Genomic DNA, 12,264 nt, shown 5'->3' on the forward strand with positions numbered 1-12,264 from the left:
ATTGCAAATACCTCAGGGAAATAAAAAAAAATGAAGGAAGATGACATTAACAAAATAAAGAAAAATTTAAGATTGCATATGTGTAGAACTGAAACAAACATTCATTAGAATTAGTTACAGAAAAAAGATTGGCAATTACAAGATCTCAGTATTGAAATTATCATATTTATTTTTAAAGGGTCCCTTTAAACAAAGGGAACAAGGGAATTGTTCACATAAATACAGTAAAATAAGAGCCACACAAAGGAGTACAAAGTAGATGTAATATTATATGAAGATATATACATGCCTTATGTTCTTGATTTTATCTACCTGACTCAAACCTCGACGTAATAGTATGGGCCAATGAGAAAAATTGACATATTAAGACACATATACATACTGTAAATGTAAACTCGCAACTCTCCCAATCAAAATTTCTAGCATCTGTTATGGCAATATTTTAATAAAAATACTAATCGATAAATATACACAATATTTTTTTATATCAACAAAATAAATAAAAATAAAAGAAATTAAAAAAAAAAACAAACTAAATTTGAAAAACTGAACTAAAAAATGGAAGAAATATTACCTTTTTAATTCTTTAAAGCAAGAGTTCTTTATAACTTTTGAAGTCAGAACCAAATTAAAGCCTTAATCCCAACAAAAATGTAAAAATATCTCCAAATAATATTTAACTTATTTTGTCAAAAAAATAATTTTCAAAGAAGCAAGAAAGATACAATGAACCATCACAGGAACTTCATCTACAAAATCAAAAATAAGAATTCATCAAAATCAGTACATCTGACAAAGAGTAAAAGACTAGAACATACGTATGAAAATATATAAACTGCTTGAATTAAAAATTTGTTAAATGGGTAATAAGTATATATTTTTTTCAATTAGAAATGTTGAAAATTTAAATTTGAAAAGATTCATGTAAATTACTTAAGAAAAAATTGAATACGTATGTTGAAATTTAACTATTAAAAAACAAAATTGACTGAATTGTGAAAAAAAATTTTAACAGCATGAAATAACTAATTTTGTCTATAGTTTGGAAATAACAGCTGATCATTTATTTACTACTTTTTTATCAGAATGAATTAATTAGTCTGCATAGGTAGGCAATATTAACTGATCAACAATTAACTTTTTGAAACGGTGTTTGAATAATCTTGATGGTGGAATTTGTATTGCATTAAGGAATCGGTAAGATTCGGTGTACAATTCAGATAACAGTTTTTCAAAATTTAGTGAAAGTTTCTTTAATATGTTATCTTTACTATGTTATCATTGGTTGATTTTGTTTCTATTCTTTTGACAACATGTTTACCAATGTGATGAAAATCTTCAACAATTGCTTCTTTGTTAAAAATTAACTTACGTTCTTTCTCCTCAAATACTGGTTTTCTTCCATTTACATGTGACACCTGAAAGAATAAATTTTGCTGATAAATGTCAAGGAAATAACTGAAAAAAAAACAGTTAGAAAAAATCATATTTAATCCCTATGAGACTAATTATAAACCATCATTTAATTATAGAATCTAAAAAACATTCTCTTGCTACCTATTGAGGATCACAACTTAACTACTAATATTACCAGTACCTATGTTTCTTATTTTCTCAAAATAAAAAAAAAAAGAAGAGAAGCAACTAAATGTTGTTTCACATAACTTATTGTGCTTCAAATGGTGTAATATACTGAAATATATACTGCTATTAATTCCTTTTTATTTTATTAATTTTTTAAAACATTGAATCATAATTTATATGTTGTGTGTTAATTTGAATGCTGAAATAAAAAAGAAAAATGAAAAATTATGAAAAACCTATATTTAACTTGCACAACAACAAAACAAATTTTAATATTTTATTTTATCCATCTTATAATCTATACTATTTATATAGAGTAAAAGTTTCTTTCAGAAAAAGCTTGTCTTTGAAGATTCACTTCATACAAACCACTTAATAAAAATAAAATTGGGTTTTATATCTTAATATGTTCTTTTCTGTATTGCTGAGGTGAATTTCAATTTATTTGAAGACAGCTAGTAGGGATTGTGGAAAACTGAAGAACTGAAAATATATCAATTACATCCAAAAATATTTTTTTGTGCATGTCTACAAAAGAAAAAAGCAAATGTCAATGAAAATAAAAGCCTTTAAGTAACATCTGTAATATGAGAGCTATTTATAAATTAATTAATACTCAATTATTATTTATTTATAGATGTTACTTATTATTTATCTGATCAAGTAATACAAATAAATTTAACAAAATTTACAACACAAAAGTTACATATATACTTATGTTACTTCTTGACGTAGTCAAATAATTCAAGCACTTGTGTTATGGCACGAGTTTGTTTATTCTCTATTCAAGGAATAGCACTGTCAAAGTACCTATCCAGACATTGACGCAATCATTTATTATTCCTTTTAAAGTGTTGAGTAGTCAGAAGATTCTTCAATTTTGTGAACAGATTAAAATCAGACATTGCCAAATTATGGCTCTGTTAGGGGGATGGTAAAAAAAAATGTGTCACTTAAACTTGTTTAATACACTATTATTGTTAGCGATGACATGAGGCTGTGCATTGTCATGCAAATAATAGTTCCCTTCATTAGCATCTCTTGCTATTTGCTCTGTAATCTTTCTTCTAAGCTTCATATTTTACAATAAACCTCTACAATTCCTAGCTTCATAAATTTTATCTACAAAATTCCTTTATGAACCCAAAACATTTGAATTGGTTTATTTAAATTTCTTGGGCATGTTCAGTGAATGTGCGTGTGTGCATACACTGTTTCGACTATTCTTTTGTCTCATTATTAATGAAACAAATCCAAGTTTTGTACCCAGTACTGGTAACGTCAAGAAATTCACTCCCTTTATTCTGGTACTGCAAACAAAATGCAATGGTGCTCCCATTCTTTTAGTTTTGTGGGCATCTGTTAGCTGTTTTGGTGTTTCAGTAGTTACAAAAACCCAATCTGTCTGTAACAATTTTGTAAAGAGTGGACCTTAAAATTTGAGGAAAATTTTCCTAAGTTCAGTTAACTGTGAAGCACTATTTATTATGATGGCATGTTCAATTTTTTCAAGTTAATCACTCACAATGAAATGTTATTAATTTCCTTAGTGTTGTGTATATTAGCTCGTCTTTCCTGAATTTCCTGCACATTCTCTCACAGAACCATCACTCATTACATTATTACCATTAAATTCTATTAAAAACACCTAGTACAGAATACTGAATTTCAGTAAAATAATTATTACCATTAAGAAGACAGCTAACAGTGGATATCAGCTGTAGATGTTCCTTCTGCTTGAAAAAAATGATGTTGCTACAATACATTGCATCTGCTGGGAGGTGCAAAAATCACTCCCATTATTTCATCATATACTATTCAAGTGGTGTAGAATAAAATGACTATTGACTATGTGTAACAATATTTAAGCTTAGCTGATGTCTATTGTACATGTGCTATACTGCTACAAAAAAACGTTTATTTGTAATGGCTGTGGCAGTCTGCTTGATAAAGGTTACATTGTTTAAAGTCGCACGGTGATATCGCAATTATTATTTGGATTCTAAACAAAATTAATTATTATTTTGAATTTAACGACTGTTTAGTTTTTATTTTTAGAGAACATTTAATCGTGTTTGTTGCATAATATGTAAATATCATTCATTTCTTATTGCTCTGAGTTTGCCATGAAATCATAGTTCTTTCAGATTGAAAAAGGAATGCTTTATTTTATTTATTAAGTTTTTTTACAATACTGTATTTATTGGTGTGTTGCATAATACTTAGATGAGCCGATAACACTGTGCATTTATCATTGTTTTTTTGTTATTTGTGATGTTCATATCATATAATATTATAGTTGCATGCAAAATGCTAGTAAACAGGCTTACAGTCTGTGTGCTAACATATGTGCCAGCGAGTGTAAAACATTTTTCATTAATCTGGATAACTGTGTATAATAAAGTAAATTTATAATGACAATCAGCAGCATTGCTTTCAAATAAATGTAATTTTAACAAGTTATAAAACAATTTGAATAAAATGATTTACAAATAATATAAATTAAGTATAATTAAGTTAAGTCAAGTATTAAATATGAAATTGTATTATAAAACAATGTTAAATTAAGTATGATTAAGTTAAGTACTATTATAATTAGTATTAGGATTACTCCATTAATTATTAATTCTGTAAAAGTGAAAGAAATAAATAAAAAATTTATAATACCTTGAAATCACGACTTTCATACACAGAAGGTTTGAAAAGCACTCCTATTACTTCACCACCATAAGTATCATGAAAAAACAGTGCAAACTCTCCATAGTTCTCCTGTAATTAAAAAGTCAAATATTTTTATTAAAGTAATTGTATACAAAATAAATATAGTGAAACCTTCAAATAGTGAACTGTAATGGAGTCGAAAAAGGGTTTGCTACTTAGTTTTCCATAGGTTGAGGATCTAAAAACATTTTATTATGGCTGTAATTAATGATAAACTTTGATTTTTATAACATTTATCATTACACTACATTCTAAAAATAAATAATATGACAAATAAGTTGAAATTATGTCTCAGCCGATCAACTGATTCACTACCAAACAGATTAAAAATATGAGAATAGAAACTATACTATACACAACACATTCATTTTGTTATTAAAGGAAATTAGAAAATAACCTAATTAAAAATGAGTGATTTTTCAAACATCATTTTGTAAATTATTTTAACTAAAATAAATTGATTAAATAAAACCTTTATTTGTTTATAACTCCTTAACTTATCTACATTAAAATTCTTTTCAACTAAACAGATGTTTGTATATAATTAACAATAAAAATAATATAAATAAATCCTTTCTTTGTTCAACACATATATAAACCAGGCCCATCAGTGCCTTAGGTCTAGGCCTCTCCCAACTCATTTCATAAGTCTTGCAACTTTTTGTTTTACTTTTTCGATTCACCCTGCTACTTTAACCAAATTCTCATCCATCTCTTTCTCTGCTTTCCTTTCTTTCTCCTTCAAAAAATTACTTGCCAATCCATAACATATTTGGTCTATCTTTTATTCATAATCTTCCTACCTGTTCTTCCCAACACCACTTGCTTAACATTTGATACAGCATCTTTTCTCTACACACTAACTTTTTATTTCATCCCTTACTTTATCACACCATTAGGCTTTTTTTATCATCATTATCTATATTATTTTTAATCTTTTAATATTTTCATTTGTTTATTTCAAAGTTATCAGCTGCATATATTAAACAAGGAATGGCACAATTATCCAATACTTTTCGTACTGTTTTAATATCAATACTTTCATTATACACTTCAATGTCCAATTTTTATTTTGCCAACATAATTTTTCTATCAACCTTTTTGCTATTCCCATCTTCAAAGGTAATTAACTGACCCAAATAAATCACCTCCTTAACACAATTCTATTTGTTATTATACAACACTAAGTTTGTTTAGCATTTGTCAGTAAAAAAGTTTTCTTTTCATTAGTAACTGATCCTTGCAACCTGTGTCCAAATCACCAATCATTTTTCACAATATCGTATAAATATGAATATTTAATATTTTTTCTTAATATAAATTCCTTTCCCCTTCAGCCTTCTCTCAACTACAAAATGTAGAAGAGAATATAATCCGATTTTCTTTTAATCATTTTTAAGCCCCTTTTCACTTCACACACACCTAAAATATCTATATTCTTATCATTTAAATCTAATTCCAGGGGCTTATGTTCATATTTTCAAGTTCATACATTAAATGCACCTATGTTTTAATGTTTAGGATTTTCTAATGGGCGTTTTACATTTATTATTATATATTATTAGAAGATATCTAATATTATATCTAAATTACCCTGGTGAGCAGCCTATCCAGCAAAGTGAATTTGATATTATACAGAGTGTTCAACTTAAGAGGCCCCATCACTCAGTAGTTTATACTAAATGCATAATACATATACTGGTGTGAGATGGATAAAATAATGAGGAAGATGCTGGTATGACTGAAGCTAGTGTGTGGACTGTTTACTTCCTGCACATTTGGGACTAGTTTGTGTCAAGCATTGGCTTTGAACAAGGTTGTGTAATCGTGTGTTTGTTAAAATGCAGTTAACTGTTGAAGAATGTGTATTCATGTTAGAAACTTATTTAGAGATGAAATCTCATGTGTCTGAAAGTTAAGGGAGAAATTTAAAAAGTAAGCACCAGTGAAAAGTGTTATTCAGGAGTTAGTTAGAAAATTTTGTGAAAGAGGTTCAGTGTTAGACCAGAAAAGTGCACAACATAGGCCGTATAGAACATTGAAGTGGCAGTTACAAGATATATTATAAATCTTTGCAGAGACTAAGCTGGAAAAAGAACATTCACTAGGTTCAGCCCATACTAGAGTGAGGAGAATGCTGAAATGTTATCTGTATCGAATGCAAGGTTTTCATGAGCTAACTATAGCTGATTATGCTAAAAAGGTTCACTACTGTTAATGTTTTAAGAATTTCATTAGAGGCATTGATCTAAACATTTTAGATCAAATGTTTTTCACAAATGAAGCATGGTTTCACCTTGGTGGGTATATTAGTAGTCAGAAATATTACATATTTTAAAGCGTGTGGGTAACAGTATCCACACATTTTCTTTGAATCTCCCCCACACAAACAAAAATAGGCAAATGAAGTAAATAGTTCAAGGAGATGATTAATAGGGCCCTTGTTTTTTGAAAAAAACTGTGGATTCTGCTGACTAACAACAAATTATCCAACAATTAGTCTTACTGCAAGAGGATGAGTGTGATTAATGGTTACAACACGACAGGGCCACTTGCCACATAGCTCACTTTAATATGGAGATGTACAGGATTTTTTCGGTTAAAGAATCACTTCTAAAGAATTGTGGCCACCAAGATCCCCGATCTGTTTAGTCCAGACTTCTTTCTGTGGGATTATAAAAGAAGTTGTTTATATGAGCAATCCACACTCCCTGGAATTGAAAACAAACATTATCTATCAATGCCATCAAGGAAATAGACAAGATAAGAAGAGTAGCCAGGAACATGGTCAAGTGTGTTGACAAGTCAGATAGAAGTGGATGGACATAATTTTCAAAACCTTCTGTAAATTATTATGTAAGTATTTCCTAATAATTCATTACTTGTAGACTAAACTAAGTGATGGGGGTCTCTTTTTAAGTTAAACACTGTAGTTAGCATGCTGTCAAAAATCTGATAATCAATTTAGATCATCTCTATATTTTTTTCTGCACTAAGTAGAATCCAAACTTTCTGTAGGGTTGATCACATTTATAAAACAGTTTATCTTCTGCCTTTCTCCATAATTTGGTATAAGTTTTTAAACAATATTTAGTCAATATCAGTAAATTTTCAATTTAAACCCTAACATTAATTATATACTGAAAGTCCTATGAAACACATTCAAAAGTAAGGGCCAATCGGTAACAAAATAACAGTTCAAAAAAATCTGATGTGGACACCAGATGACTTCCTTGTATGCCTATTAAATAACATATACACATTTTTTTAAAATGAAAAGTTCATAAAATTTTATTTCATTAATAAGTTTTGATATTTTTGTTATTGTTATCATTGAATTATTACTTTTTATAATTTTTTTTTTACAATCAGAGTTTAATAATTACAGATAAATCAATATATTTAAAAAAAAAAAAAAAAAAGGATGAGGTCTTCTGATTTTAACTGATGTGCCCTTGTAATCCAAATATTTCATTAAAATTTGATTTGGCTTTAACTCTGGAACCCATGAAAATAAGTACCACTTATGATATATCATTAAAAAGCTCTCAATGAGGGCTTATTGCTGCAATTAAGAAAAGTCCAAAATCCAGAGTTTTTGGATTTTTAGCTTTTTTGGGTATTTTCAGTCCAGTTGATTGCAATCAAAAGGGGAGGTGCACAATTAGATGTTACAACAATCTTATATCCAAAATTTCAACATCCTACAGCTCATTGTTTTTGAGTCATATGAGATATATACATACAGACATCATGCCGAAAATAGTCAAAATGGTTATTTCTGTTGAAATCTGAAAACCGAAATTTTTCGCAATCACAGTATTTCCTTTACTTCATACAAGAAAGTAAAAATGAAATATTTGTTTATGGTTTCAAATACTTATATATATACAGTAGGATTGCAATAATCTTGCACACCTGATAGTCTGGCACCCATCAGAAATCAGGTTTTCCCCATATTTTCAGGGATTTAGCGCTTCACATGTTTGGGAGTACAGTCGGACGCGTTCAGGAGATAATGGAACTGTTTGGTATCTCAACAGTCGCACAGTGAGGTGTCTGCCTCACTGTGCGAGGGTGCTCTCACCAGGATCAGCCAGTCGCCATCTTGGCTTCATGCTAGTATCACTAAGATTTTTTGTTCATGTAGACCTACAGTTACAATACTTAGATTTGCATCAGTGCTGGGAGGTTTTCTTTTATAGTTACAGTATTTAATTAACCGTACTGTGTCAAATTTAAGCTATGTGTTCGACTGTCAAATAGACTACAGCACAGAGAAAAGTTCATACATACAGTGAATATATTTTCTGAACTGAACAAAAGTGCACCTAAAATGCCAAAATGCAAACATGTGACTTTGACAATCCACCAAAAACTGGACATCATAAGAAGATTGAAAAAAGGTGAGAATCGAAATAATAGTATGAGTGAATTTAATATCACAACTTCAACTATACATAATATTAAAAAACAAAAACAACAATTAGAAAAATTTGTCACAATCTGCTTCTGTTAAAATTCTAGCATTAGGCAAATTCTAAAAAAACTTAAATTAGAAACTGTAGATGAAGTTTTTTATAAGTGGTTCAATACTAAGAAAGTAGAGGGAAAGCCAATATTGGGCTCTATGATAATTGAAAAGGGCAAATTTTTTCACAAGGAATTAGATTTACCTGCAGATGAAATTCTTTCATTCTTTAAAGGGTGGCTTTAATAATTTCAAGATCTGTCATGGAATCATCTGTATATTAGACGTTTCTGATAAAATGAAATCAGCTGATAAGGCTGCGGCAAATTTGTACAAAACTACATTTTAAAAACTTATTGATGCACATAAATTGTCCCCACCCCAAATTTACAGTGCTGATGAGACTGGCCTGTTATGGCGGTGTTTGCCAAATTCAACCCTAGTGGGAGCTGAAGAGTCCAGTGTAAAGGGTTTTAAAAAGAATAAAGGCAGAATAACACTCTTTGTGAGTGGAAATACTTCAATCGATCAGCTTACTCTGTAATTGTAAAGTATAAAAAGCCTAGGCCTCTCATAAATGTGACACATTTGTCTATTATGGTGCTCAGACTAATGTCTGGATGACAACCGAGTTGTCCAAAGACTGGTTCCTTCATCATTTTGTTCCAGCTCTGAAAGAAAATTTAAAAAAACTAGGGCTATCTAAAGGTTCTAAGGCAGTTCTTGTCCTCGACAATTGCTAATCTCACCCCCCAGCATCTGAGCTTGTGTCAGGTAATATTGTTTGCACATATCTTCCTGCCAATGTTACACCACTAATAAATACAAGCCACGGACGAAGGGGTCATACAAAATTTTTACTGCATGTAGAGGAATGTTGGTGCAAAAGCTGCTTAGCTCAGATTGCAGTGTCAAAGATTTCCAATGTAATTTTAACATTAAAGACACTATTTTTACAGCAGCAATCGCTTGGTCTGATGTGAAAAATATAACATTGCACAGGGTTTAGAGAAAATTAAGGCTGAAGAAACCAAAATCAAAAAAAAAGGATGAAAATGATGATGAGCCCACAACTGATCACTCTGAAATTGTAAGTGCAGTAAATTGTGTTTCTAATACTGAACTGAGTGCCCTTTCAGTAGAAGAAATTGATGGATGGATCGACATTGATAAAAATGTGCCTATCAAAGAAGAGCTGACTGGCGATGTGATACTACAAAGTGTTTTTAGCCCAAAGGAGGCACAAGAAACTGTGAGTAATGAGAAGAAATGCCTACAACTTGGGCTGAGGCTTCAGAAGCCTTAAACAACTTTATCAAATTTGCAGAGAGGAACCAGATATACGTCTTTGCTGAAGTTATGAATCTCCATATTATACAAAATAATTTTTGTCAAAAAAGAACTCAATCCTAGAAACAAGTTAACATCCTATAATATTTCAGAGGGCTTAGAAGAAAATTCAAGCCATTCTATCGGTGGCAGATACAAGTCAGACATATTCCATGCACTTGACATCATCAAACACTTATGTTAGGCTTGTAGATAGTGATTCAGATTGAAATATACCAAATTCTTGGTAAAAATGTTTATCTGATTAAAATTAACTTGTTCTTGATTTGTTCAAAGCCATGGTGCTTTTTTATTTCATATAGGCCTACAAAAAATGATTTATACTAGACTTTACTAAAACTTTTAGACTTACAATTGATTTAACTGTGCAGTACAGTATGTATTTAATTTCTAATACAATTTTGTTTTTACAGTACAGTACTACATACTTTTAATTTTTTTTATACTGTAATATCTTCTGTTGTGTTTAATAAATAACGATTATTTGTTTTTGTATGTTAAAACTGTAGTTTTCATTTATATCTCCTTGTTGAATCCAGGTTTTTAAAAATGACCTTGACAATCTGGTATTGACAGATTTCTGAGCATGCAGAATATTTATTTTGCTTTTATTGTGGTTCTACTGTATTTATTGTATTTTTCTACAAACCACAAAAACTTTTGATAACGTGAAACAAGCTTCTTCAAACCCACTACATAAAATTCCACTGCGGGATTGTAGCAACTCTTGCACTGAGATTTTCAACTCATTACTTTCCTCGAATCATTGAGACACAAGCCAGTTTTTGAGGCGTAGGAAGAGATGGTAGTATTTTTAATTGTTTTTTGTGCATGCAGCTGTGTGTAATTGTGAAGAACAATTCCTGATCGTAGCATTTCCCATCATTGGTTTTCAATGGCTGATACAGATTAGAAAGTGTTACACAGTAGACTTGATGTGACAAATGTTCCAGGTTCCATGAAATCAATCAAAAGCACAGTCTCAGGATATAGTTGCTATGATTTTCCTTCAAGGCTGGGTTTGCTTGAATTTTGTCAGTTTAGGTGAACTGGAATGATACCACTGCATGTATTGTTGTTTGTCTCAGCATTGATGTACGAAATCCAAGTTTCATCACCAGCGACAATATGGAGGAAAAATTGATCTCCCTCGTAGTTTTAACGGATGAGAAAAACAAGTTCAGATATCATACTGTGATCTTTGTGAGCATTTAACATTTTTTATGCCCATTGTGCACAGTTTATGACAGCCTAGAGTTACAGTCATAATTTTCAAAAATGTTGTCTTTGAAACTTCTGGAAATTTTAGAAAGATTGCTGATCGTAAAGTAATGATTTTCTCTCACTTTTGCATTCACACATTCAACAAGATCGTCAGTCAGGACACTAGGGCTGTCATTTCTCTGTTTAATTTCACGATACCATTGCCTCACTTACCGTCACTCATTCTGGTAGGCACATAGTTTCACACAATTGACAATGAATTTCACCAGCATTATGTCCTCTTGCATTTAGAAATTTAATCGTTCTCAAAATCACAACAGGCAGGTTTTGCTATTACTGTACTCATTTTAACATACTGTCTCACAAAGGAAAACAACAATGAACTGGCAGCAATGTGATAGTTAAATGCTCATTAGACAACTTAAAGCTACTGTACATGTGTGAACCAATCAATGTTACCAACTGCTATTTACAACTCATCGGCCCTTTTGAACCACGCCACAAATATATATGCAGACTAATTCAAAACTATACAGCAATCTCTCAGAAGCTGATTCTACAGCTAAAAATAAGAAAAAAAGCTCATATAAACGTAGTCCTGAAAACGCTTTATTAGCGAGTTACGGCTAGCAAAAGATTTCACCCAGATTTCAGTTCCCCTGGTAAATGCACCAGGGGAACTGAAATCTGGGAAACTTAAATGATATATATTTGTATTATATTATTACATAATATTTAATTTTATATTTACTAAAAATAGGTATTTCTTTCTACATATAGGATGATTTAAAACTATACAGCAATCTCTCGGAAGCTGATTCTATAACTAAGAATAGGAAAAAAGGTTCATCTAAATGTTAATGAGTTATGAGAAGCAAAAGAGTTCGTCTGAATTTCAGTTTCCCCTGGTGAAA

The 12,264-nt window shown here is 30.4% G+C and overlaps 1 pseudogene; it reads right to left on the reverse strand.

The window, feature by feature from the left end:
* The window catches only part of LOC142322804 (nucleolar protein 6-like), a 110,697-nt pseudogene that overhangs the window by 35,312 nt on the left and 63,121 nt on the right, over positions 1–12,264 (reverse strand).

Source organism: Lycorma delicatula, chromosome 4 (genome assembly GCF_047948215.1).
Source record: "Lycorma delicatula isolate Av1 chromosome 4, ASM4794821v1, whole genome shotgun sequence".
NCBI lineage: Eukaryota > Metazoa > Arthropoda > Insecta > Hemiptera > Fulgoridae > Lycorma > Lycorma delicatula.